The sequence below is a fragment of the Microcebus murinus genome, chromosome 4, assembly GCF_040939455.1.
Source record: "Microcebus murinus isolate Inina chromosome 4, M.murinus_Inina_mat1.0, whole genome shotgun sequence".
Lineage (NCBI taxonomy): Eukaryota > Metazoa > Chordata > Mammalia > Primates > Cheirogaleidae > Microcebus > Microcebus murinus.
Window position 1 is genome coordinate 45,663,812 of NC_134107.1, and position 23,392 is coordinate 45,687,203.

General features: G+C 39.9%; 1 protein-coding gene across 9 annotated transcripts in view; it reads left to right on the top strand.

Annotated features, from left to right (window-relative positions):
* Window positions 1-364: 364 nt before the first annotated feature.
* The window catches only part of SOX6 (SRY-box transcription factor 6), a 631,508-nt gene continuing 608,480 nt past the window's right edge, over window positions 365-23,392 (top strand). For 3 of the 9 annotated variants that reach the window (XM_076002133.1, XM_012780692.3, XM_012780698.3), the window contains exon 1: window positions 365-500. The gene's annotated coding sequence lies outside the window, so the exon portion shown is untranslated. Of the gene's footprint in view, window positions 501-4,807; window positions 5,228-5,638; window positions 6,693-8,084; window positions 8,543-23,392 lie in introns of those variants that run through there. The other 6 variants (XM_076002134.1, XM_012780699.2, XM_076002132.1 and 3 more) reach the window with 4 other exon arrangements.

The following is a 23,392-nucleotide window of genomic DNA, read 5'->3' on the forward strand; positions in this document are numbered from 1 at the left end:
TACCCCACAATGTGTTTTAAAAAAGTGAATACCCTTCTAAAATAAGTTAAAAATCTTTATCTGACTTTCCATTTTAGATGTCAAAAGGATTTGATAAATGAAACTTTATTTACTGGGTAGTTTATCCAGAGACTCAGCGACATCTCTGGTCTTTGGCCTTATTCTAATTCCGTGGTGGTAATTACCCTTCGTTTCTTTAAGTGCAATAGATTTATTGCCTTAGAGACTATGCACAGTTTGATTGAATTATTCATTTTTTTTCTTTGGTGTAGCCTGCATCTGGGGACTCTGATGTGACGTGTAGAATTTTTTTTTTTCAGGAACAAAGGGAATGTGGAAATGAAAGAGAGAGGGAGAGAGAGGCTGGCAGATGTAATGAGACGTGGTGAAGGTGTACGCAGACTGGCACTCCCACTCCTCCCTTCTGCTCTCACTGCAGCCCTGGGTAACTCGCAGGCTAACACAAACAGCTTTTCTCCCGCAGCCTGCCCTCTGTCACTGTAAGTACATCAGCCTTCTCTTATCAGCATGCAGATTCCAGCCACGCACTCCCCTAGCCTCGGCTTTGCACCTTAGACAGCAGAAGCACATTTGAAAATTAACTTTCCTAAGCTAGGAAAGGCATGTCTGTAAAACTTATTTTTGATTTATCTTTATTTTTCTTTGAAAAAAAGTTCATGCATTTTTACCACTTTACCCCACCTCCTTTGTGGCGGTGCTCTGCTGCTACTGTCGCTACCGCTGTGGTCTTCCTAACAGGATGACGCGCAGATTCAAATGAAATTTTAATGTTATTCTCCATCCATTTAAAGTAGAGGGACAATGCCTTGTCCAATTGCAAAATGACGTCTTAAAGAACGCAGAGCATTATTCACAGTTTGCTTTTTGCTTTTGTTGCTGAAACACGAGTTCCGACCTCTTTGAGGCAGAGTCCCAAGGGCACTGTTATTTGGGAGTTCAGGTTATTTGGTTACTCCAAACTTAAGTGAAGGGCGATGGGCTGCTGGAATGTTGGTATGTTTGTTATCCCTGTTTAAGGAAACCAATTGCTAAAACTTTTCTCCGTGTTGTAATGAAAGTTTTCAACTTCTTCCCTTTTGGCTTTTACACTCTTTCACTTATTCTTCGTTTCACTAAAAGTTCTCCTCGGTATTTTGGAGCGCTTGAAATTTATCCTTGTCCTATTTATACTGTGGCTATGAAGCCCTTCCTCAAAGAAGTTAGCGACCTTAAGATGAAGTCATGTAGTTCTGAATTGTCCACCTGGCTGGCGTAAGGAGACTTTCAAAGCGGGAATTCGAGGTTTTAAAAGCCATTATGATTTTTACGTGGGTGTTTTAAATATTAAGTTGTCGAGCAGAATTAATTGCATTGACCTTCCCAAGTTCAGTGGGACTTCTCTCTCCAGGAATCGTACGCGCCTTTCCTTTTGCGAGTTCGCGCCTCTTCTCTGGAGGTGCGAGGCCAAAGTTAGCAAAGCAGAGCTGCCTTTGCTGATTGCGGTGCTCAGGGACACACGGACAGCGCAAAGGCAGTTACAGCTGCGGGCAGGTAAGTCAGCCCCACCCGCTCGTTCTCCTTCCCTCCCTCAATACCCCGAGCTCAGCGCCCAGGTTCTCGTGCTGCGCGGGGCTCCGACCCCGAGGGGAAGTGAGCTTATGTGTGTCAGGATCTTGCCGCGGTGCCTGAGTGCCCTCCGCTCCTCCCGGGACGTCTTTGAGCCCGCAGGCCAATGCGGACCAGGTGGAGAGCCCCGCACTTCAGCCCGCTGTCTCACTTTCCGCCTCGCCCACTGCTTGGTACAGCCGGCGCCCCAGGCTTGAGAGGAAACCCTTAGCTCGCACCCCCGCCCCCAGGGCCACGTGTCACCCCATGCACAGCTTGAAGTGTGGCACCAAGACCCCAACCTTTAGTTTCTTTCCTTTAGTGATCAACGTTGTGACCCGCTCTAGTTCCGCCTTACCAATCTACTTTGGTATCAGATTATTAGATAAAATCTAAAGACTGCCGCTCCTTTTTGCAAGGTCCATTAGGATCGGGTATTAGGGCCTTGGACGCCAGAGATCTTGATAAAGTCTCCTTCTTTTCCTTCTTGCCCTCCCGCCAGCGGCCTGCTTCTGGTCAGCGGGGTCAATCTTGCGCCCCAGATCCCTGAGTGCCCTGTGATTTAAAGAGACCGATGCGCTGGTATTTGAAAACCCAAACTTGTCTAGCAAATTGGAAGAACGCAGTTTCGCCCCAGCGTTTCCGTCTCTGAAGTTTCACCTTTCGGTGGCTAAGGATTCAGGCTGTGGGACCTAATCTATCCCATCTTCTCTCTGCAGGCATTTAGGACAGGTCATTCGATTTTGACGTTTTTAGGATTTGGAGAGGTTTCTTGGCCGCTGTCTTTGAGTTCCAGGGCAGATGGCGACTAGTGCGAGGCTCTAGAACCAGCCGGACCACATTTATACACATGCAGAACACACGTGACTCCTTTCTATGCTAGAAACACCTTGGCCTGGGCTGGCCCGTTGGGCCTCCGGAGGTCAAGGGGCCACCCGACAGTTCTGAGAGCCCTTGCCTTTAAGAGCTGACCTGCAAGGTGCTAGGGAGTACACTTCACCGGCCTCTAATCTCTAGCGTCTGGAGGCAGAATTTCCAGTTCTGAAAGTCGCTGGGGTGATGGGAACACAAGATTTCTTGTTGGGGACTCACTATCCTCCCAACCAACAGTGATCAAGTCAGTTTAACTCACAGTCCTCAAGCTCCCAGTTCTCAAGCATCATATTTCCTATTGAGGCAGAAGCATCTGGCTATTCCTTCTGCACCACTGATCCTAGATGCTCACCCCCACTCTTATTTATGTCTTTTTCTTTCTTTTGTCTGGGGTTTATATGGAACCACACATGGAATATACTTTAAGAAGGCAATTTATGATTGACATTTCAGCTTGTTGCATCTTCTGTGCTTGCTTACTCTCTCCCAGGTAATTTTCTTCAAAGTTAATATAACAAAGATGAGATCTTTCTCCCCTTTATTTTTGCTCACTTCATCTATGGGAGGTCCTCCTCATGTTGGCAACTTTAGATTGCCAATTTTCTGATTTTTCTAGTCACCATACCTGACCCATGTCTTCTGGTCCATAGGTCCTTTCACAAAGTCTCTGTTTATGAAGTATCTCAAAGTGGCCATCTCATATCAGTTTTTATACAGTAAGAATCTCTCCTTCACCAATTTCTGCAGATTATGTTGGTACCTTAGAACCTCTCTCCCAGCTTTAAACTTGTAGTTTTGACTCTCCACTGACCTTAATGTCTGCAATCTAGTCTATGTCTTTAGGGCTGTGTTAAGGCAGGCCAAGCTCACCTTGTGCACGCTGCCTCTAGTTAGCCGTGTGCTGCTGTCAAAGCTAGTTTTCTCATCTCTTATACTCTGCATCTCTATTATCTGGCACCATGGTTAGTTATTCTCTCCTGTCCCAGTCCTCCAGCTTTTTTGCACTGAGATAAAGTTTCAGGTCTCTGCTTCTTTAGACCATTCTATATCCTTTAAATCTTTACCATACATATGAATCAAAGGAAATCTTTAATTGATGTAGTTGTTAGGGGGTCTTTTTAAAACATAATTTTCTGCATCAGATTATGCATTTTTATGTGCTATCCTTGGTAACAAACTCTTTTTATCTTCTACAACCTCCAAGCCATCTTTCTTAAAATGTTTCTGCAAATCTTTTCTTGTACAAAGTTGAGGTAATACACATGTATCACCCACTCAATGTCATGCAACATAGACTTATCCATATAATAAATATGGAACTATTTTATTTATTGTAAAAATGTAATAATTTTTCTTTGGTAGTTTGTACATGTCTTTTTATTTATAATAATTTTAACCTATAAACTCCATAATCCATATGGCCTCCAGAACACTGCCATCTACATATGTTAGGAATCTCCTATGTATATTGCCTTTTATTTTTTTCTTTTAATTCCTCCTTCTCTATCTTTAAAATTGTTTCTTTTTCCTATTTACTGAGATCCTATTAACTTATATGTTTTCATTATCTCTGCTTCCTGCTTTTTTTATTTTCTCTCTTTTGATTATTTCTCTTTTACTTCCATTTGATTACTTCCATTTTCCTTCAGCCTTATCATTCATCTTAATAGTCACCCCTCTTTCCTTCTTCCTAGTCTGCTTCAATCCCTGTCCTTCTCCTTCTGTTTTTCTCATACTTCATGTTTGTGGTTCAGTTTCTTTATATTAATAATTTTTGACATTCAGCCCATGCCTTTTTCTGTCACCTAACTTTCCCCAAAGCACAACTACTATTCCTATATTTTCCTCTACCATCTGACTTCCTCCACTTTGCTCCTTTTTTCTCCCCGTTGCCTACCTTTTCCCCGCTTCAGTATGCCTTTCTCTTGACTCCTCCCAGCAGCCCCAGCCCCAATAGCGATCCTTTGGTTCTTTTCTCCTCAGCCTGCCTCTCCCCTACCTAATACTTGTTCCCCTAGTCCTCTGACCCCGACTTTCCGTCTTCTTTGTCCCCTTCCAATTCTCTGCTAGTATTCGCTTCACTCTCTTTCCATGCGCTTTCTCCAATTCCAACCTCTGGTCTCCCGGGTCTCTCTGCCCTCCTCTCTCTTTGCGGCTCTCTCTTGCCTTTGCCTCCCGCTCTCCCCTCCTTCCTCCCCTGGCCCTCCCCCCTCCCCTCCCAGCTTCTCAGCCTGGCTCGCTGCCTCCCTCGCCTCTTGTCTCATCTTGCCTGTGTTGTCTGGGAGGGGAGCCCTGCCTCCTCTCCCTCGCTCAGATCAATGCCCTGGCCACTCACTTTCTGATGTTGCACGACGGGAAATGCTTTGAATACTTACGACATGGCCGCTCACACTGATTGCCAAGATTGACAGCACTAACCATCGCCTTCACTTGTTTCAGGGGGGAAGCCCCTAGTCACCCCGTCCGCGCGCACCTCTGGGCACCCCGGCGGCAAACTTCTGCCGCTCAGCGCTCCCCCCGCCCGGGGCGGGACACCCCCGCAGACTTGAGTTAACGGGCTGCGCCGGCCGCGGCGCTGGGGGGTTCTGCTCTCTTGCTCTCTGGGCTGTGCCAATTGACCTAGCATCGACTCTCTTTCCTTTTAAAATTTTTTTATATGTATCTTTCCCTTTTTCTTTAATGCCATTTACTCCCGCGGCGCAGCGCACAAGGAGCCCTCCCGAGCGGTACCATCCTGGAGCCCGCCCAGGTAACCGGGACGGAGCGAGCGATCTAGAGAGCGAGGGAGGCAGAGCGAGAGCGCGCGGCCCGTTTGTGAGCTACCTGTTGGGGAGCCGGAGGGGGCAGGGGACAGGAACCCAGGGCCGGGCCGCCGTCCCCCAGCGCCTTCCGCTCCTGCCCTTCCGGGCAGCTCCAGGGTTAGTTTCTTAGAGCTGGGACGGAGGGGCTGGGTAGGACAGGCGGTGGGACGAGAGCCGAGCAAGTGGAGCCCCGAGAGGGCGCGGGTTGCCCGGAGCTGCGGCTGCCCAGCCCGGGCGGGTTTCGGTACTTGGCTGGGGAGGAGAGAGGGAGGAGGAGCGGGAGGAGGGCGCTCCGCGGGGCCGCCGCCGAGAGGGAGTGGAGGCAGAGAAAGGGGCCCGAGCGTCTGCCGCTCGCCCGTGGACGCGCGGATCCGCAGGATGCGTCCCCTGTCTCGCAGAGTTGTGCCTTGTTCCGGAGGCGGTGACAGATCTGCGTGGCGGGCTTTTGGTTTTCTTCCCCCTCTCCCTCAAAAAAAAATCCACTCCGAGAAAACACATGTTGTAGCTGTAGATAACTGTGCGTAGGACACTAAGGCAAAAGGGCAGGGAGAGAGACAGACAACGCAACCTTTGACAACAGAAAGCTGTTATCGCCATCCTAAATATTCGCCCGGAAATCTGTCTGCCCTCTCGGCCCACCTTATTCTTCCACCTTCGCCTCCCCGCATAGACATTCTAATCTATATATCTGGGAATGATATGAAAAAGAAGTCAGGTGGCTTAGAGAATGAATTTTTAAGTCTCCGTGAAGTTTGAGGTAGGTATTTCATTGAAGTTCGCGCAAGTGTGTGGTGAAGGGAGCTTGTGTGCCAGCGTGTGTAGTTATTCTCTCCCCCAGCCCCCGCGTTCCGTGGAAGCCAATGCGTGTGTGCTTTGAAGGGTCAGATAGGACCGCTGGGCCGCAATGCCCTTTGTGCCCACAAGAGGGCAATATCCTGAGGGCTTTGTGAGCGCTGTGTCTCGTTATCGCGGCAGGCTTGGGTTTAGAGAAAGTTATACCGAAACTTTCAAACTGATATCACGTCTTATTTCGTGATACTAAAAGAAAGAAAGAAAGAAAGATATAGAGAGACAAAGAAGGAAGAAAGAGAGAAGCGAAGAAAGAAGAGAGACAGAAAGAGACAAGCAGGCAGCCAGCCTACCCGGGAGAGTCCCAGTCACACCGGGCTTAGGGGGAGGGCTGTTTTAATTGTGGGTTTGGCCGACTGACGACTGGAGTGCCCTCCTCGGCTGTCTTAGTTGTAGCTGGAGGTCATGTAAATCGACCTTAAAAGAATGCATAAGCCATAAATTAAAATAAACCCTCACCCAAGAGCTGATCCATAAGTAGACAATATCCAACCTGGACAAAACGGGCTTCCTTTACGAGCCGACCTAAACCGCATCCCCCAAAGAATAGAGACTAAATGCAAAGTAAGTTTTCTAGCGAATATTTTGTTTTCTGGAAAAGTGTTGGGTTGATTCGCTGTGTGACTGCGACGCCACAGTTTTCGGAGCGCTTCAGTTGTCAGCCAGACTTGGGGCGCGGGAGGTCGGGAGGACGCGCTGAGCTTCTGGGCTTCTTAACGCTACCCCCACCCCACCCCCATTTTGGTTTGGAAACTTTGGCTATTTGTGGGGTTGACGCTGGCGGAGGGTGGGCGGGAGTCGAGGATCTCCGCCGGTCTTTCAGCCAGGATGAAGTTTACTAGGAGGAGTTCATAAAGAAAACCCGGGTAGCTAGAAAACGCGTGCGCTCCCTCCTCCCACCCGCGTCCCACCGGCGTTCCGCCACAACTTTCGCGGGACGCCGCGCGAGTTGCCTGTAGTTCACTCGTCTTCTCTCCCTTCCTTCCCTCCTCCCCCCATTTTTGGACATTACTTTTTATGATCTTTTCAGGAATAAACAAACCGAACTCCAAGACAATCCGAAACCCAAGTGCTAACTAATCTGTGGTCCTCTTTGCCCTGGACTCCAGGGCGGTGGTGCCTGGCCTGGCGGGAGCGTGGGTTAGGGTGCGCTCAGCCCCTGCGGGCGCGGGCTCGGCCACTGAGTCCGCGGGCCGGGCTCACGGTCGCCGGCACGTTACTTCCCCGCCCCGCGTCCCTGAGCCCCGGCGGCGCCCTCCGTCCTTCTCGGCACCCTGCCCGGGCCCCGCCGCCCGCTGCCCTCTCTGCAGCCCCGGCCGAGGTCCGTGGCTCCAGGGCTTTGCCCAGGGCTGGGGGCGGTGCTGCCACCCGCCCTGTGGCCCAGCCGGAGTCTGGCCGTTCCCGGGGGAACTGCTTTCTTCTTTCTCCCTTAAAGGGCCGGGCAGAGAAGGGAAAGGGCTTGTGCAAAGGCTGCTGGGGTTGTGCTTGGACGCCAGGAGAAGCGGCCCGGGGCTGCGGAGGGCAGATTAGCTCTGTGCCTGGCAAACCCGGTGCTCCGCGGAGCTTTAAGATAAAAAGAGAATTTGTATGTTAGAAGCAGATAAAAGGTGGTTGCCATCCGCGTGTTTTGTGTTTTATTTAAGCTCTCTTAGGCTGACCAAGTTTTAAAACGTTTGTTTTGTATGAATTGCTAGATATTGAATGCCGCCCCTATTTGGTGACTAAAAATAAGCTTCGACTGGACTGGCGGGGCTGGGCAGTTACGAGATGGGCAGTCCCCGGCTGCTTCCGTGTGTGTGAGACCCAGTGAGGGCCGGGCTTGAAGTTTAGGTCTCGAGATGGCCCAAAGCTGTCCTTGCGGCAAACTGGGCTGGGCTCCGGACCTCCCGCTGCTCTGTCAGTGGGTTCTCGGATGACGTCCACGTTCGGGACGCTAGTGCCCGGCGTGTAGTCCTGCGGCTCGGCTTTTGGCCCTTGCGAGGTGGCCCAAACAGCAACCCAGTGGAGTAGGGATGAGAACCCCCTCCCCCCATCCCTGCTCACCAGGGGCTTCTCTCCCTTGCCCTTTAGAGTCACATGCCCAGGTTTTCCCTGGTCCCGAGGAGAACAGACACAGCCCCGCCCAGTCTATTTCTAGGAGGTGGGTTTGGGTGAATAAAAAGGTCAATTGGTCTGGTCCGCGAGCTGGTCTGTGGCGAGGGGGGACAGGACGGATACCTGGCAAGGTCCACCCCGCCTGTCCCCCCATCCTAGCCGGGCCAGCCGCCCACGGCTGGCCTTCCCAGGCCACATTCTTGCGCTAAGTGCGAGACGCTGTGGGAAAAGCAATCCTGAACCGGCCAAGAGCCGGCGAAGCTGATCCCGCGATGGCATTTTGTTTTGAACAGTTGCTGGGGTTGACGTTTCCTCATAAGGTAAGGTGTCACTGGACAGTCGGCTGCCCAAATGCCACATGTATAATTAGCCTGCGCACTCAGCACCTAGTCCCCGAGGCCCGTAGGCACGGGCTTGGCCGACCTGGTCCACTCAGCTCTGTTCTGGGCTACAGAATTCCCGAGGGAGGGACGAACCGGCCAGGAAAGCCTCAGGAAGCCCTGGCAGAGAAGACTGTGACAGTGTAGCCTTGGCTTTGATTTTTCTCTTTTTCTTCTCTGTTTTCTGTTCTCTCCTTACTTTTTGTCTGTTGGGGAACTGTTGGTTAGAGGAGTACTGGAGACCAGCTCCAGAGTGCAGAGTCAATGGGAAAAAGGAGATATAGAGAAAATCTGGAAATATCCCTATTCTCCACACACCGCCTGTAGGGGAGGGCTGCTAGTGCCCCTCTGTTTGCACTAACCCTGTAGGACCAGCCCAGGCTTGGCACTGTATATCCTGGCTTGGGTAGGGACTTAAGGCTTCTAGTTTGGATTGTTCACCTGTCTCTGTGTTCCCTCCTGCCCTACTCTGAAAGATCTCTCAGAAAGTTAGTGTCTGTGCCCTGATTGCAGCTTCTTGTTTCCCCCTCCAGGCCTATCCACTTGGGGCTGCTAGTGATCCCTGTGGGGGAGCCTGAAAAGATCTATTCTGTCTCTGCCTGTGTCACTCTTGTTCAGCCTAGGGTTCTTAGGAGCAGTGCCTTGTCCCCTCTGCCCAGATTTATGCTTGAGTTTCCTACCTAGCTTCCCAGATCCGGGTCAGCTTTAGCCCACACTCTCTGGCAGAGAACAGATTTCTGCAGCCATGAACATGACCTTCCCTCTGTCACCCTGTGCAGTCACCATGGAATTAAACACTCAGCATTAGGTATTTGCATCAGTCTCCCTCCTCCCCTTGTTTCTAGGCCACTCAAATATGCCTGATACCTACTAGAAGATTTCAAAACGAACAAACATCCTGTCCTAAATTTTCCACAAATTTAGTGGGACAAGGTTAGCTTTTCTGTGGCAACAAGAGCATGCCTTTCTTGGTGGGAAGTGGGGACACAGTTTATTCAGTGGCATTTGCTTTTTATTGAACCAATGAAATATTTCATTTTCTTATAGCAGGAGAAAAGTTATGACTGGATTTTTTTGACTCTATCAGCCCATAAATGTATTATCTGTGCATTTTTGAGAGTATCTTCCTGAATACACATATGTGAGCACATGGGCAGGAGGCAAAATGACATGTAAATTTTTTTCTCCTACATTTTTGAAAACCTCATAAATTAAGAGATATTGTCCCTTTTCTTTTTTTAAAACAGCAAACAGCCAAAACAAACAAACAAACAAAAAAACCCAAAACACTTTCAACCTCTGAAAGCAAGTGTGTACCACAGTTATTAGATCTAGTTTATGACTAAAGACGGTAAGTAACCAAGATTCAGACAACCAAGTACTGGGTCATTAATTCCTTGGGGCATACTGACAACCTCTGTTGCTTTTCTCATGTACTACCAACACCTCCTTTCTCTTTTGCTCTCCCACCATATTTCTTTAGTTATAGTGGCAAAAATAGATAGCTTTTTGTTTATTGTTTATCCTGTTTATTGCTGCTTTTAGTTGTTGCTTTGGAAGTGCTGAGAAGGAACTTTCTCTTGGTGTATTTGTATTTTTTAAAATGCCAAAAAATTGAGTTTATTATCATGGAGCATGATACAAACTCCTATAATGCTATATTATGTAACTATAATATGTCATTATACTATAAAGATAAATATAAAAATATCAATAAAACATTATCAAATACCTATACCTTAAGCTGATTCTATAATGGATTTGGTAACTGAATATATATCTAGAAGAATTGAGATTCAGTAGGAATATTACATTGTCTGTTGGGCATTTTTTCATTAGTAGCAGAAAACTATAGCTATTTTTCTTTTTAAGGGAAAAGCACATATTTATAATATGTTAACCAGCAAACTTTTTTATAAGGTTCTAAAATATATTTATTTTAAATATATAAATGATAAATTTTAGTGGCATTATTGAGATAATAATTGACTGTTTCTATTTGACTTTTTAAAAGGAACTATGTGATTATTGATCATTGATGAAATTGCTACACATATCCATCTTATATTGAAGAAATCAGTGACATTTTAAATAATTCTCTTTCAATTAGTACAATAGGTACTAGAATAAATGTTCTTGGAACATCTTGAACAAGATTTAAAATACATTGGCTTTAACCCCTACTTTTAATATTTTTTATACTTTTCAGTTTTATTTGGTTATACATCTCTTTCCATGTTTGAAAGAATTCTCTTGTTAGTGAATTCTTATATAGAGAGAATCCATACACACACATACACACACACACACTTTTTTTTCACTATTTACAAATAACATTCTGTGAAAGTATAGCATAGTACAACTAAGATTTGAGTTTATCTAAGAGCTGTTTGTTTAAATACAGTTTAGGGATGCATATATATCAATTGATGTTTTTGAAGTCAAGTGAAACATTCCATCAAGCTAATGTGTCTGAGAGTACCATATCAGGCACAGACAGGTACTAGAAATGATAAAACACAGATAACTTACAGCAAGATGATTTGCAGATGGGCTGTATTATCTGCTGTCATGAGATTAGATGGGCCATATTACTATTTTTTAAGAAAAATAATCAGTCTAGATTATTTCAGAATTATCAAGTTATGTGAGAATATGAGCTTTAATGAGAACAGATTTTACTATAGAAACCTGCTAAAAAAATGAACAAATGAAGAAACATTCATTGTTCTTTAGAGGAAGAAATGGACTGTCTTTGGGCTTGGATAGCTTCTTGTTTAAGAAATATGGTTCTCCTCTATTTCTTTTTCTAATAAGGGAAATATGATATTAGAACATTTTGTGTCTTCATCCTGACTCCAGATTTTCTATTGATTATACCGTGAATCTCAATACTTAAGGGAAAAAAAAAAGGCTACTGCTCTGTTATAGTGTATAACAAACAATTTTTATTAATGTAAGCACTTTTTAAATGTGTAGCATATCCTTTTTGCTTGAAGTTGTTCAACTGCGATCTGAAAATTTATTGTTTTGGTGAGAGTTATATCAGAAACTCTCATCATCCTTTATATCCATAATATATTCACTATTCATTCATAAAAAAGTGTTTTTATTTTCTTTGTTCAGTTGAAAAGGGTAAAAGCTTTTCAGGTAATTATTTTGTTTAGACATTTAGTCAAACTGGAAATAGTTCAAAATTCGCAATATGGTTTTTGATATAGCTTTTCAAGTTTTACGTATCCATTGTTATAGTTTGGATAATAATATCAATTGAAGAATGTGGGTGGAGGTTGTGAAATGGAATGTCATTTAAATCTTCTACAGAGTCTCTCACCTCCAAAAAAAGAGATCTGTTTTTTCTCAAATCTGTGGTAGTTTCAAAAAAGTGAACATGAAACCCTAAAACCTCAGAGAAGCAGTATCGATTCAGTTCTTAACTGCAAATCCTTCATATCTTTGCTCAAAATATCCAACTTTACACCAATATTAGCCATTCTTTTTATAGTGACACCATGCTTAGTAAAAAACTTCTAAGCAGTGAGGTCAGGTGTTGAGATTGGATTCTAGTTTATTTTTTATGAATCAGATAAAGATTTCTGTGCATGAGACCATATGTGAAGATGAGAGAACAAGAACATTTCCATATCAAAGGCAATATATCTGAGGCTGCATGGTAATTAAAATGCAGTGGTTTGGACTCTGTGCACTAGCACTTAAGCAGAGCATTGCCGGGACCTTGTGCATCATGCAGGCGGTTGCCTCTTGCATACTTCTTGAAATACACTTATAATTTTGTACAAACATTTATGCCAGTCCACACTTTTCTGTGGATAATTTGTATTTCATCCAAACCATTCAAAGTAGAAGTTATTTTTTGAGCTACCCCCTCATTATGGCTTTTGTGCTTCAACTATTTTTATTCTTCTTGTTTGTATTTCCTTTTACCAGAATGATGGCTTGTTTATATTCAGAATCTCTTCTTGCTCCTCTGAGACCCCTAATATATCACTCATATTTTACTATTCACTCAAAAAACTTTCATTTTTAGGAAAGATGTGAGTTATTTTCTGAGGTTAATTGTAGATGTTTTATTATAAACTAATAAACCACATTAAAAATCAACTGCCTAGTTATTTCTACTTTATAATGCTAATATATTTAGTAATCCTCATGAACTTGCACAATGCATAATATTGGAAAAATTCTTTCTCAAAATGCTGAAAGAAGAATTCTGAAATGTTCCTTTTTACCTTTTAACGGCATGCAAATGTGTAGTGGCATTCTCTTTCATAATACTTCAAGTGAAAACCAGTCATTTTAAACTATAGAAATCTTTACATTTATCTAAAGAGTTATCTCTTTGCATTTATAGAGAGATGTTTGATTTCATTTATCAAGAACTGGGTTAATATCAGCTTATATCTATTTGGCAATAGGATAGTGAAATAAAAAATCTAACAGTTGGTACTCTAATGTTGCATATATTTTAGAAATTTTTGCATCTTTGGTAACCAGTTTGAATCTGCTGCCCTGTAATTTTCTGGATTTTCTATTTCCGTATTTGCTCTCTTTCTACGAACATTCTGTTGTGGTGCGTGTGGCAAGGAATTCACTGGTGTACTTTACTAAGCTCCCATGGTCTATAAAGCTTTTTAAAGATTTTTCTGGATTGAAGCACCATGTATTGAAGAAGGCCAATGTGATATTGTGACATCCTTTAAGAATTTTGTGTGTTTTAACTATTTTGAATCAAATTACTTAAGTATATTGATTTGATGCTTTTCAATGATGATGTGTATAAATAGGCATAATAAATATAAGATAAATTCAAAGTGCATTATATGATGCGCATATTAGAATGTATGCAAACATTCTATGTTCTCTCATTTCAAGTTCTCTCTTGATCTCTTTCTTCGCTGGAAATCTCACAAGACAACTATTTAAATGATCTGTGATCCCTGCTACATTCAATAATTTGTTGTTTCTAGCCATCTTAAAGAGACAAATTGAATTGTCTCTTTAATATATTCATTCAAATGCAAAAAGGGGCTTTAGTGCTATTTGTGATTTTGACTTCACCGAGCACAGTCTTTTTTGCTTCTTTGAAAAGTAGTTATTTAAAATTAGACAAAGAAAATTAAAGATACTTCACTTTTTAAGACTGTACAAACCCAATATATGGAAAAAAGAAAATGCAACAGATTTTTTTTTTTTAAAGAAGAGCATAGGTTTCAAATGGAACTCATTTTCAGGCATGATTGCAAAGGCTTCCTCTTATCCCTTACAAACAAATCATTGGGTAACCTGATTGAACACTTAAGTCCTAGGCACCGTGAAGGGCATTTTTGAAGCCATGAGTTTTTGTGTTTTAAGGATTTTTTTTTCTGTTGAAGATTATAATATTCGGTAGATGGGGAAACATAGATGCAGATGTCTTGGTGCTAAACAGGTCATTGGTAGAATAGGGTAAAAATGACCTTAACTAAAAGAGAATAGTTCATTGTTTTTCCTTGGGAAGGAACATTAAAGAGCAGGAATGTTCTTATTTTCTCAGAAATAATCTCCAGCTATGTCCTTGGGCGTTGAAACTTCTGTGTAGGAGAAGTCAGCTCCCTTTCCCCCAATATATCCATGGTATGATCCTTAAACCTCAGTTTCTTTATTTGTAAAATGGGAGTAATAATAATATCTACATCATAGGATTATTGTGAGGATTAAATGAGATAAATGAAGATAAAGCACTAAGCTCAGGGATTGGTAAAAAAATAAACATTTTATTTAATAAATGTTATCTGTTACTGTTGAAGTGGTACTATACTTAGAATTATACAGATACGGTTTCTCATTCTAGCTTCACTACATGCTTGCTATGTAATTTATGGGAAGTTATATAACCTACTTCTTTTTCTCTTGTATAAAATAGAGAAAGCAGTACTGGTTCTTTCTTTTCTTTCCTAGAAAGGAGAATTCATCTGTAGTCTGGAAGCCTTGGAAAAGAGTAGTAACTAAATGTAGAGTTTGTATGTCCAGCCTCTCAAATTTGATAAAACTTTAATACTGAGGACTAAAAGAGATTTTGAAAGGTCACTTTATTTGTCATCCTCCATATAGTATTGGTCACCCTTTCTTCATTCTCATCAGTTAAGAAGCTCTCTTTATTGTGGAAGTCTACAAAGAAGGAGATTTTATAATCTTCTTTGGTTATGTATATTAATGATTAATACCAGGAATTTCTTTACGTCAAATATACACATCTCAATCTGCTTTATCTTGCTTTCATTTTAAGAAAAAATGGAAACAGACATTCTTCTTCATTTGAGTGATAGACATGTATGTGTAAAGACCAAAAGTAGACTTTTAATTTTTATTTCTTAAATATTTTCTTTTAAGTCTTATTTTCTAAACTAGTTATATGACTTTGGAAAAATAATACAACCTCTCCAAATTTCAATTTCCTCATTTTTAAAATGGAGATGGTGATAGAATTTATCCTATAGGATTGCTAAAAAGATTAAGTTTGAAGATACTATATAAATAAGTGTATGGAACCATTCTTGACAACTGTGTTAGGATAAATTGGCAAAAGTCCTATGATCAGTACTAGAACCATGGCATGAGAAAGGCCTTTAATTCTCTTCTATTTTATAGAACTCCTCAGCTTTTAAAGTGCTTTCATATTCATTGCCTCATTCAATAAAAAGTATGTAGAGGTAGATAAACTTTCCAGTCATCCTGTCTAACTTCCTCCTTGATATGAATAAATGTTTAAACTGGGTTTTGCTTCAGGATATTATTTACTCCAAACAAAGCTCGTATGTCATAAATTAGGACTGGCTCTTTTGGCCCTTTTATTTTCCAGTCCCTTCAATATAATGTCAGTGCTCATTTATTTTATTTTCATACTTACTTCCAGAGCGAAAGCATTGCTGCATTTCCCATACACTAATGTAAATGAATAATACTGTGCTGATCAGAAGCATTAAACATCAGTTTTACATGTCTTTAATTAATAAAAATTAGAAAATGACTTACCTATTATATAATAAGAGTGGCTAGTTTGATAGGAAGCAATCTTTTAAAATATGGAGTTCATGAGGGAGAATTAATAAAAGAATCCCTAATGTTGAAAAGTTGGGAACCACTTGATTACATGATTTCAAAGAGGAAAATGCATGGTCCTAGTGTGGAGGTATGAATATGAGTATAAGTGATTCTATGCAGTGTGCTAATTATTATAATGGACATATGTATAAGAGCAGAAGTAGCTATGTCAGAGAAAGCTTCTAGTAGGAGGTAGCCTTTGATCTATGATTTAAAGGATGATTAGGAATAGGAATAGGTAACACCCTCAAGAGCATTGAATATGTGGGAACATTTTATAGCATAACTGGCTCTTCTGTAGTTCTGAGACTGAAATGTCTCATACTTGTGTGTTTTTGGGACTCCTAGAAAGGCTATGTCTGTCATGAATGTCATGTGAACATAGGACAGCAGCTTTTAACCACTACACTTCTCTTTCTTAGCTCAGTTTATAGTCAGGGTATTGTGAGTACATTTTAAGGGACAAAGGAATCTTTCAAATTTTGCTTTCCTATAAATATATCAACTAGGTATGAAAATTATAGTTAGTAAGTGGCTTATTAATATATGAACTGATGATCAGGATTATGAGTTAATAAAATCTTCGAACTTACACTGTAATACACTCTTTTTTTCAATTGACAAGCATGATCTTAAAGAAAGAGCTACATCTGAAAACTTAAATCTGAGTGTTATTCCTGTTTTCCTTACTTGTTGCAGGTCCTTAGGTGCCTTGTATTTATAATTAAGTTTTCTAAGTGTAAAGTTGTCATATATTATAATTTCTTTTTTACTGAGGGATAGTATGAAAATAAATTAATTTTCAGAGTGATCTGAACTTTTCTGAAGAAATTCAAATTTTTATTATACAATGATGACGAAACAGTAGTAGTGGTAGAAGCAGCAACAGCAGCAACAACTTGTTCCTACTTCTGATAACTTTCAAATAGGGGTGCTAAATCCACTGTTTAGTTTTGTAACCTGGAAACTCATGTTTTCTAATAACTTTGAATGCTTTTTATCTGAGCCTACGGGCCTTATTTTCTGTTTTTGGTTTGAAAGTTCTCTGGTGTTTAATAACTTGTTTCTTCAAATTAGACACACTTATTTTGCTGAGATTTTGCAGCTTATATGACTGTGACATAACCACTTTCTGAAGGGATTGGTGGTCACATAGGCTAGAAAAGCTATGGCTCTGTTTTCCAATGGCCTCAACTTATTTTCCTCATACTGCTTTAGCATGCTGAAGATTTGCATTGTTGATAATGCCATGAAAAAAGTGATAATTTTAAATCTTTCCATGTTACAAAGAAAGATTCTGAAATTGAGTAAAGGAGGGGAAAAAGATGTGAAAGTTCTAGAAAACAGTTTAGAAATATCTTTTTGGTCATATTATATTAGTTATGATGCTTTAGAGGACATTTTCCTTTGAGACTTTCAGTTTAATTCTTTAATAAAAAGCAAAAAACCAAACAACAACAAAAAAGAAAATAAAAATAATATAGCAGCTGAACAAAGTTTAAATAACTTGGAACAAAGCATATTAGTTAACTGGGTCTTAGGAACATTTTTTATTCTTCAGTTTGAAGACCCAAATACACACTGGAGGAAAATTTGACTATTTTAAAATTCTTTAGCTGTAGTCCTTTCCCACTATAAAAATGCACATTGAAAATAGACATGTTGAGGTTTAAAAAATATTTTAAATCTTGGAACCCTAAAACTATATGGCATATTTAATTTTTATTTTTTAATACAATATTTTCAGGTGTTTATTTTAAAACTTGTCAGCTTTTCTGAGATCAGATCCTTTAATTTTTTACAGTCAACAACCCCAGAGAATGCCTCTCTTTGTACTTTTTGTATAGATTTGTATGATTTAGAGGTATGGTAAAATACTTTTGTGCTTTACATTTTGTGGCATTTTGTAACAGGCTCAAAAAAAAAATATATATATGTACGTGTGTGTGTGTATATATATATATACACACATATATATGTAAAACAGCCTAAATTGGGTGGAACTAGTGAAATTGAAATTGGGTACTTGTAGTCTTCTTTTTTTTTTAGTAAACATACTGAAAGTTTGGAACTCATATTCTTATGTATGGCATGACAGGGAAAGAATGAAAAATAGCTTGACTTTTGATTATGACACTTTGGGTCCTTTTACAAAGCACTTAACATTATTAACTATGTCTTAGTTGTGAAGTTTTGTTTGATTTCTTTCTTATGTTCACATTGAAAATTCATCGAAGTTATCAGGAGCTGTGTGAATAGAGTATATTGTACACTAATTTTTTCTTTTGCATCTTATTTTTTTTAGAGAGAAAGTCTTGCTTTGTTGCCCCCACTAGAGTATCGTGGCAGTATCATAGCTCATTACAACCTCAAACTCCTGGGCTCAAGCAAATGATACCCTTGCCTCAGCATTCCATGTGGCTGGGTCTACATGTGTGTGCTACCATACCTGGCTACTTCTTCTATTTTTTTGTAAAGACAGAGTCTTGCTATGTTGCTCAGGCTGGTCTCAAACTCCTAGGTTCAAGTGATCCTCCTGCCTCATCCTCCCAAGTAGCTGAGACTACAGGCATGGGCTACCATGCCCATCCAACTTTTTTCTATTTTTAGTGGAAAGTGGGTCTAGTGCTTGCTCAGGCTGGTCTTAAACTCCTGAGCTCAAGTGATCCTCCTGCCTCGGCCTCCTAGAGTGCTAGGATTATAGGCATGAGCCACTGTGCCTGGCCCATTTTCTTTTTTTATTCTTAGTTTATTTATATGAAATAACACTATTTTAGGTATCAGTATCTTAGGCTTTTTAATCTGCATACCTGGGGATCAAATTCTGTTTTACCATTTATAATTTGTTTATTCTCTCTGAATGTTTTCTTAAGTGTTAAATGAGAATGTTAATTCCTTATTCCTAGGATATTGTGAGGGTTGAGTAGATGTTGTGCATAAAACACTTAATACCTGGTTTGGTATATAGTAAGTGCTTTGTTGTTATTGTCTTTGTAAGTCTGATTACAATATAAAAATATCACTTTATGCCCTTTGCATTCATTTTCATATTGAAAGAAAATGGTATAATTAAATACTTGGAAAGAAACTTCTAATGTCTATGGTGAGCATTCTGAGTTATTTTTCTAATTTTTTCTAAAGGTGGATTTTGATATGCTCATTCTTCCCATCCTTTATATAAGCAGCGATACGTATTCATTTTATAGGTGATCAAGGCCAAAGATGTAATCTAGAAATCCATGGCCTTGGTGTCCTTGGCTATTACTGAAGCTGACCTACCATCATCATCTGTGACCCTCAGAATTGATCCTTGTTTAAAAAGGGATTACCCATTTGTTATGGTTCCTCTGAATAAAGAATGATGTTGGGAAGATGGTGGGCACTCTCCTAACTGAGGCCTTCTTCACCACTTGTTCTCATCAACTGTATTTAATGTGTTATTAAACCTATCCCTTGAGGTTTTAATTTTATTATATTTTTAATTTCTCAAAGTTCAAATGATTTTTTTTCAAATTGGTTAGGTAATTTTGTAAGAAGATTTAGAAATATCTATGTATGCTTTATGCTTACTTTTTATTGCTTTAACCTATTTATTTTTAAATTGCTGGCTGACAATTCCAATATCTATAGTTCCACTACAGAAAGCCATAGCTGTTCTCTGCTCTTTCTTAACATTTTTGTTCAATGTACCTTATTTTCTCTTGTACTTAGTTGTTTTGTTTTGATTTCAATGAGCCAGTCATTTCCTTTGGAATATTATTTGTGTGAATTCTCTGAGGTTAAGGCTGAAGGTTTGTTTGCATTTCTTTAGCACCACTTTTACATATCTGGGTTGTTACTCCTCTTCCTTTTTGATCTGTGCATATGCTAATTTCTACAATTAAAATGCCAATAAAATAGGACTTTGTATAAATGTCCTTTTCATTTTATGAGACTATGATTATATCGATTTTAGTTTGTTTATTAAACAAGTTTATATCTGAGATAATTTAAAAACAGAAATGATTTTATTAAAATTAGTATGAGGGACATTAAATTATATGGTCATTCTAAATTGCCCCAAATGAGGTCTCCTTTTAGTTAAATAAGTATATTATTAATGCATCTTGAAAGTAATTATCTTTGATAATTAATAAAATGTTTGTTTTAGTGTCATCACATAGTAGCCCTATAGCTGGCATCCTCCCTGCTCAATTGGAGTGAATGTAGGGAACATTTTCAGAACCTGAGGTCAAAGGAGCAGCACTTAAGATGTTCAAAGAGAGAAGGAAATAGAGAGCTTAGTAGGCTTGGATAGTTTAAATGCAACTGGAGAATTGTTGGTAAGAGTTTGGAAGAATTCCTCTGGCAAGACAATTTTAAGGCTTATTTGGGAGAACTACTGACAGAATATTCATTGCCACACTTTTTGGGGAGAGCACACCATCAGCAAAATGTTTATGAGCATATGCCCTAATAATGTGCATATTTATTTAAAATTGTAGACATGTACTATTGTGCTAATACATGCTATAAAAATGTTTATAAGTAGATAATTAAAAAGAAAGAAAATAGACGAAATAAGTAATATTTTAAAGCTAATTGTGGTCCTCCAAACCCTATAATTGAATATACTTTGTTATTTTTAAAAGTCTTGGTTTTTGAATTGATTTAAAGATCTGGTTCTAGGTTCATTTTGCTTTGCTACATGGTTTTAATGCTGCTGCAGCTGAAAATGATATCACAGAAAGAAAAATAGATTCAATAGAAGTACATCATTTATTGTGCTTATTAAATTGTGACAGTAATTATTAAATCTCATACAAACTATGCAAAGAGTTTTTGTTAAAATTTGGCTAGTAAACCTCTGCCTTTCCTGATGACAATCAATTGTGTTTGCCAATGAGGTTGAAGGTATAGCATTTTCATATTTTTAATGAATGGACTCAAAACCCATTGAAACTCTTTGGAACATCACTAAACAGGTTAGGATATTCTGTTGCCAATTTTTAAGTTGAAAACTAGTTGGAAACCAAGAAGAGGGTAGGTGGGATGGGGGTGTAGGGTAAAAACTTACCTAATGGGTACAATGAACACTATTCTGGTGACACCAAGCACACTAAAGGACCCAACTTAAGGCCAGGTGTGGTGGCTCACACCTGTAATCCTAGGACTCTGGGAGGCCTAGGCGGGCGGATTGCTCGAGGTCAGGAGTTTGAAACCAGCCTGAGCAAGGGCGAGACCCCGTCTCTACTATTAATAGAAAGAAATTAATTGGCCTACTAATATCTATAGAAAAAATTAGCCAGGCATGGTGGCACATGCCTGTAGTTCCAGCTACTCGGGAGGTTGAGGCAGCAGGATTGCTTGAGCCCAGGAGTTTGAGGTTGCTGTGAGCTAGGCTGACGCCATGGCACTCACTCTAGCCTGGGCAACAAAGTGAGACTCTGTCTCAAAAAAAAAAAAAATGACCCAACTTAAGCTTTACACAGGTATCCATGTAACAAAAACATTTTTATCCCCCTAATATTTTGAAATTAAAAAAAAGCATTCAAAAAATTGATGAGAATTTTTGTAGGTGATAGACATAGCATTTTTGCTAACAGAAATCACATTGTGATGGAATCATTTCCAAATACATGTTTTCAAAATATTCTTTCATAGCGTAAAATCTGTTTTGAAAAGCATTTACTTTCTCATTTGATAAAATACCATTATCTTGAAGAGAGAGATGAAGTTTGCTTGATTGCTTATATGTATATATGCCTGTATATTTCTGATTGCCTATCTGAATGTCTGTCTGCCTATCTATCTAATCTATTAATATGCAACACACTTGCAGCTTCTTGTCATCGTATGAAAGTTCAACATATTTGGTATCTTAGTTTTTTTGTACCTTTTTTCTTAGGTTTGGTAACTTTGCCATGAGATAAGCAATGGAACCTTTGGACGGTGCAAACAATTCTCATGGTTACTCTCCATCTCATTTCAAAGCATTTAAAGGTTTTACTGTGGTTACAGGTCTGTTTTTTTTTTTTTTTTTTTTTTTTTTTTTTTTTTTTTTTTTGAGACAGAGTCTCGCTTTGTTGTCCAGGCTAGAGTGAGTGCCGTGGCGTCAGCCTAGCTCACAGCAACCTCAAACTCCTGGGCTCGAGTGATCCTTCTGCCTCAGCCTCCCGGGTAGCTGGGACTACAGGCATGCGCCACCATGCCCGGCTAATTTTATATATATATATCAGTTGGCCAATTAATTTCTTTCTGTTTATAGTAGAGACGGGGTCTCGCTCTTGCTCAGGCTGGTTTTGAACTCCTGACCTTGAGCAATCCGCCCGCCTCGGCCTCCCAAGAGCTAGGATTACAGGCGTGAGCCACAGCGCCCGGCCTACAGGTCTGTTTTTAAAAGTAATTCCATTATTCTGTAGCTTTGGGCTTCAACATTTTGCTGTGGTTGTTTGGCTGTAATGATGTACTTAGTGAAGTCCACGGTGCTATCTCTGTAATCTTATCCCCTTTTCCCTCTTTAGTTCAGCTAAGACATTGATTTCACCAGTGGCTACACTTCCTTAGTTTTCCCTTAAAATTATTATTTTTTAAAGTAACTTACTATAGAGATGATATCTTCTCAGGTACATATTTTAGTGATTTACTCAGAAGTAGCACTCTACCTATCAAATATCATAAACTGAGGCATGTTAAGAAATATGTGCATTCAATCATCTGCAAAGCAAGCACCCTATATGATGTTTCTTTTTTGCAAATCTTCAGCCAAGTTTTCTGTGTATATTTCATTATTGTTTGTTGAGTACCTACTGTACAACCCTAGAGAACATCATTCTCATTTCATTCTGGGTGAATGGTTGTTCCAGAGTTGTACATTAAGCAGCTCTGATTTTTAATTATGAGCATGTATTTAAACTTGTTGCTATATTGTTTTCTGTGTATTATATTTATCATTTTTTAATAGCAGGTGCTTGTCTAATAATATATAGCTTTTTATCTTTTGTAAAGGAACTTCATAAGAGGTTTCTAAACATTTAAAATTAAGTTTGGTGAAATTTTGTAAAATACTGGATTGAGTATTGTATGATTTTAAATGTTAGAAAAGTTGTAGCAATTTAAATTTATATCTATGTGCTTAGGTTTTAAATGTCCTGCTGATTATAAAAGTTTCATGTTCTTCTTATTTAATATCTCAAAGTACAGTAGGACAAGGTACACTGTTAATGATACTAGATATAAGTCTGTATCTCAAATTGTCTTATTGAAGATTAAAAAAAATTGGCCTATTTTTTGTAAGATCTTCTTGGATCATCATTGTTTCTATCCTGTAAAGTGGCTGCTAAAGAGCTACTACTAGTAGTAAAAGTGTCAGCTTGGTAATGGTCTTGTTATTGCTAAGGCCTATATTATTAATATTATCCTCAAGCTATGATTTCTTTGTAAAGATCTTTTTAAATTACCTGAGCATCTGTTCAGGGTTAATTTAGTTAAAAACTAGATTATGTTATTTACAATCAATCTCCCTTTACTCAGAATACTTCTGGTATAGGATGTGACACTTAAGTTTCTGACATACAGACCCAGAGTGTCAATCTATATATAAATTTAAGTAAGGATTAGTTTTTCTTACTTTTAAAATAAATATATCCCAGCATATTTATATAGTATACTCTTAGAACATGTGCACCTGCTTTGGAGACCACTGAAATA